At 38.8% G+C, this 6,082-nt stretch overlaps 1 long non-coding RNA gene across 1 annotated transcript; it reads right to left on the reverse strand.

The window, feature by feature from the left end:
• Nucleotides 1–116: 116 nt before the first annotated feature.
• LOC307088796 lies at nucleotides 117–2,309 on the reverse strand. The gene is made up of 4 exons (XR_013812586.1): nucleotides 2,059–2,309; nucleotides 1,720–1,822; nucleotides 1,085–1,162; nucleotides 117–703 (listed from the first exon to the last, which is right to left on the reverse strand). It is a non-coding gene; the product is annotated as an uncharacterized lncRNA (long non-coding RNA).
• Between the last annotated feature and the right edge of the window lie 3,773 nt (nucleotides 2,310–6,082).

Consider the following 6,082-nt stretch of genomic DNA (forward strand, 5'->3'; position numbering starts at 1 on the left):
TGTATAATAATGAAATGTAACTAATTAAAGTAATTTTGAGATAATGTGTAATCAATGTATCAGATTATTTTGCATATTCAAAAACAGTTTAAAATCAGATTCATATTCAGTTGTTGTTTTCTTTCAATATTTAATTATATTAGCAAACATTCTTTTTTTGTTCACAGAACAAAGTAAGAGTTAACATGGGAACTACATTTCTTTAGTTTGAGTTGGAAAATACATATACATACATATATGTATACATACATATACATACAAATACATACATACGTAGATAACATAATAAATTGTCATAAATTCCGAGTCTCTCAATTATTTAACGCACTCCGCATAAAACACACACACCCTATTAAACCAGATACGAAAATCGACAAGATCCGGTCAAACTTCAGAGTTTCTTGTTGCCTGCTAATGATGCACCGCATAAGTTTGGCTTTTACAATTTGATCATTCCACAGAAAAGACAAGTTTCCCCATGAAGACATTTTTGTTGTCTTTCCATTGTACCGGATTTACTTAATTTAACATTCATATCTTTGTTGCTCAATATGTCGTAACTAGTGTAAAGTTCCACTTAAAAAACAAGGGAGCCCTATGAAAACAATAACAAAAGCTATTCAAAATGATACAATCATCATACAACAATTATCATTCTTGGTGAAGTCAGGAATGCCTTCCGTTGCGGGTTCTCCCCTTGTTACTGCGAAAAAACAGAATATGTTACTCTAGCTGAGCAGGTGTGTTACCTCAGCACATTACAATTAAGCCTCTGAGGATTTGAGCCTCAGGAGGTCCAATCAATGTATAAAGACACACAGGAACAAGGGGTGACTGATGCTGAACATCTAACATCCTACCCCGACTCTAGGGTTATCATTTTTTAGACTGTGGCGTGAAAAAATGTACACAAGTGCAAATGTGTGTTCTCATGTACGAATTATGTCTTCATTTACAGTCCTATTGAACCATTTTATTTCGTTGTTGACTTTCCTCAGATCCATAACATTTTGCTATCATGGAATATAGAAACTGCTATGGCATGTAGACACTATTGTGTGGACATATGCTGGGCAGTACTCACTCCAAACAAGCCATGAGACGTCTGGTCCTGGGATTTTTCGGATCAGCACAGACAAAATTCTGTCCCTGAACGTGGAAGCTGTGAGGGAAGAGAACAGGGCAGGAAATTGGATAAGGAAGGAAACAAACCCGTTCCATCAATACACAACCGTCCCCCTTCTGAAACCAAGTGTCAGGTCCAGCCAGACCATTTGCGATGTCAACTCCATCACAAATGAGGACAGCTTCCTCGTATCAATGAGCACAACGTAGGATGTCCACGACAATTTGTAAAGTAGTGTTGTTGCAAAGAAGCAATGTTTCATAATGAAGGTAACATAGCCTATTTCTTCAAATCAAAATATTTTTTTGTATATTCTGTAAATTTACAGGCTAACATTTCATACATACAGTGGTAGGCATAAGTTAAGGCACCCATGCTAAAGTTGACCAAAAAGAGGAATAAAACATCATCTTAATGCCTTAATTAAACAACTTTAGCATGGGTGCCAAAACTTATGCCTACCACTGTTGATGGCTTTATTATACATTTGAGCAAATCGTAAGCCATCTCCCAGGTTTTTTACGCAATACAACACTACACTATGATTCAATACAGTAGGCTTTTACTTTGAAGGTCGATGAGGGCCTACTCACATCACAGCTCGCATGTCACAAGACCCGTTGATGTTCTGCAGGGAATAGTGGTGCGTATCTTTACATGTCAACCGGAGTTTGGGGTACCTTAGGCAGCAGCTTGCTACACACACCCACACACACACACACACACACACACACACACACATACATAAAGTTTAATAATGCACACAACATACAAAGTAAAAATTAATACAATAACACATATACAAGCACACACAGAACCAAGCAGGAAAAGAATGACGGAACACACACTTACAGTCCCCTTCAATACAATAACACATACCACAACACACACACACACACACACACACACAAACACACATGCTGGGTGCTTACCTGATTCTGAGCCGACCGGGAACAATGTGAGGAGAAGGAGACTGCAGCCAACAGCCGCCAGGATGGGGAGTCCGGTCGTAGTCATGGTAACGGTTTGGTGGACAGCGGGGGTAACTTAGGCTGGTGCTGGGAATGTTGCCGTGGCGATGCGTATCGGTGGGGTGACTGGGGTGTGTGTTGCTGTGTCGCTGAGCGAGTGAGTCCCGCCTGCGGTTCAGTGTTCCTCTGTGAATGTGTTCAAGTGCGACTCCTTAAGTAGCCAAGGTGTGTGTGTGTGTGGGGGACTTTCCCCTCAGATAAAGACATAGTTGGAGAGAGAGCGAGTGAGAGAGAGAGAGAGAAAGTGAGTAGGTGTGTTACAATCAATGCCAATCACAGGCGTGGCGATAGAATGTGTTGCAATGGGGCAACATTGAGCAAGTGTGTAGGAGTTATGTGTGTGTGTGCGTGTGTGTGTGTGTGCGTGTGCATATGTGTGCGTGTAGGTGCAAGTTATGTGTGTGGGTGTGTGTATGTGGGTATGTATTTGTATGTAGCTCTGAGTAAATTTGTGTGTGTTTGTGTGTGTGTGTGTCTCTGAGCAGATTTGTGTGTGTGTGCATGTGTGTGTATGTAGCTGTGAGTTTATGTGTGTTTGTGTGTGTGTATGTGTGTGGCTCTGAGTTTATGTGTGTGTGTGTGTGTGTCAGAGATGGAAATTAACTTTTTTGCCCACCAGCCACTGTGGCAGGTAGATTTAAAAATCTAAAAGCCACTCATCTTTTTTACCAGCCACTTTTTATATGCTATATATTTTTTAAATATATGCGGACATTTTAAACAATATAATAGTAACAATAGATAAGAAAAGTGTTTTTCATACACATCATTTTTTCCATCAGAAGTGATTTTTACTGTAAGTAGGTGCTACCAAGGAACTGAGTTGAAAATGTTACACTCTTACCACATATGATAAACAATACTGCAGTATCTGTCATGTTAAGTCATGTTTATTTCAAAGGTGTTACGATGACAAGTTTGGGGATAATCTATACAAAATCTATACAAAATATTTTCAATAAAAAACAATAAAACAACATGCATGGCTACACCATCATAAGTCAATAGGAACATTCGTTTTTTTCAGTGCACTGGCCTTTTAATTTCTTCAATTCAACCAGATGTATAATGAAATCTGCCCCTATAATGCAACAGATGTATCCTCTCGGTATAGGAAGACTCATACTCTGCCTATGCATTCAAAATTAAACATTTGAAAACAGGCCATGAAGAAACAAGAACAAGAAACAATGACTTAATAAGTGCAAGACACATTGAAAAACGTCAGAATACATTAAATTATATATATATATATATATATATATATATATATATATATATATATATATATATATATATATATATATATATATAGGAACTCGTTAGCGTATCTGTTCGTGTACATTCGCTATGCAGCCCTGCTATTGCGCATTCACAGACTGGCTTTTGTCAAAGGAATACCCGGTCAATGATGGATTTAATATGGACACAAACGACTAAAAATTTGATCTTTGATTGGATTTATATGCACGTTACGGGATGAATTGATAAGCTGCTGTAAGGGCTACGATGGCACAGATGACAGCTGATTTGGAACGGAACAGCAAAGTAAGGAACTCCGACTTTTTTACTGTTCAATTATTAATGTTGTTTTTGAACGAGTATTGGAATACTCGCTCGGAATATCCAACGAGTATTCGAAGCCTGTAAAATGGTATTCGGGACAGCCCTACGTCTTAGTACACACACTTGACATCTGTTTTGACCAGGCTGACAGAAAGCAGCTGTTTGCCAAACAAGTGAGCAGAGCTCTAAGGTTACCCAACATGCTAGTTTTTCGACAGCAACAAACTATTGCATTAGGCCTAATAGAAAATAAAAAATTAACTTACCAGTGCAATTCGAAGGCTTGAAATGGCCTTCCCTTTTGGAAATTGCGTGTGCATTTCGAAATAGTAGAGCCAATTTCGAAATTCTATCAAGCTGGGCTAACGAGTGTCCACATCGCTGTCGTGGTGTCGGGCGCTGATTTTCCCTTGGCAATTTTCAAAACGTGAAGGTTACTTTTTGAGGACTCGTGGTCCTTCACGGCTTCCAATTTTAGGTTTTGTGTCCCACTCACAAAGCTATTGGACCTGTGGCCATCCGAAGCATGTTTACGACAGAGAGCACAGAACATTGTCTGGCTCGTTCCATCAAACACCAGCCAGTCACGGTGTTGCCCACTGTCCGATGTTCACCATCTCTTATTTTTGGGGATGACAGCAATGCTATCATCCGTAACCTGTACCTGGCCTACACTCTCCTCAGCTGTTCTCTTTCCTCTGGTGAGGAAACGCAACATTGCTTTCTCTAGTAGTTCTTTCTTTATATGACAATAATTAGCCTAGCATACTATACCGAATATTGATACCGGCATATTATCTATATGGTTACCGGTATATTATCCCGGATGTTGACAATCGCAGGTCAGCAAAAGAGGCGTAGAAGAAGATGGGGGCCGGATGTTGACAGTAATGGTTGTGGAACTGTGCAGCGCCGTATGACGAATGTATTAAATATGCAAATTTGAACGGACCTGACTGGAAAGTATTACCCGCACAGTGGCGGGTGAAGTGACACAATTCACCAGCCACCATACAAATCCACCCGCAAATGTGGCGGGTGTTAATTATCATTGTACAGAGTTTGTGACGTGGATGTGAGGAAAGGTTTTTATCTCCTTGTTAAAAGAGTTCATGGCCTCATTCATACTGTCAAGTTAATCATGCACTTGGCAAGAAACAGCGGAACAAGCTTTCATCATCAATCAAGTCACGTTTCAGCACAACAGGCCAGAAAAACCTGCCTGTTTAGAACAGTGTTGTGTAATCACTATGTTGTCATGTTGCCAACTCATGACAACTCGTCCATTCAAGCCGAGAGTTAACACCAACACAAGTTGGTAAGGTGAAAGCAACGTTGTGCAATCACTATGTTGTCATGTTGTCAACTCATGACAACTCGTCCATTGAAGCCGAGAGCCGATACATATGACGATAATCCATGGTATTACTTTATGTAGCATATATATATATATATATATATATATATATATATATATATATATATATATATATATATATATATATATATATATATATACTATAGGATATATAACACTTAGGACTTCAAAATACGAGTTAGATTAAAGAGTTGTTATTATCAAATGCAAAGAAAAACACAGGGTATTACTGGAACTACTGTAGTTAGTTTGCAGGGTTAATGACCAGGTAGTATTGAAAGTGTGAGTATAACTAAAATCTGAAGGTCTCAATCTTCATTAAAAAATGCAAACTGTTTGAGTGATTAATTCTTAAATGACATAGCATTATTGTTGATATTATTCAGTAGACGTAAACTATTATTTAAAACAAATTTCCATGACTTGGGGTAACATCATACTATATCTGAGTAAACAAGGACCGACTGTTCACTGATCCATGAACTGTACGGTTCATGGATCAGTGAACCTGATCCTGGAATGAATGTTTAGACCAACCAAACATTCATTCCAGGAAATTGGCACAGCATGAGTGTGACAAGAGATGATAGTTTCAGGTATCTCATAAGAATAGATGGGGAGGTGAAACCTGTTGTGTAAATGTATTATTGTTGTACTATTATATGCTTACACCATTCTTCCAATTTCCATATCTACATTCTAGTTTGATTAATTTTGCCTGCTCTTAATTTATTATTGATCTTTATTTTCTCTTCAGTCTGTTATTTACTGTTACACAGTTGCTGAGGAACTTAAATTGAAGCATTTCACAGCCGTATAGTAGCCTGGGCCGTAGCACACACCAACAGAAGTCACACACGGCGGAGAAAAAGTTTCAAAAGTCTTCATCCCAGAGAAGTTTCCAACTGCCGATTTTGTATACAATTATATTTCGCCTCTAGAAAAATTACGGCGGTTCGGACCTCTTGACCTCATTGCCGG

The sequence above is a fragment of the Pollachius pollachius genome (genome assembly GCF_949987615.1).
Source record: "Pollachius pollachius genome assembly, chromosome: 17".
Classification (NCBI taxonomy): Eukaryota; Metazoa; Chordata; class Actinopteri; order Gadiformes; family Gadidae; genus Pollachius; species Pollachius pollachius.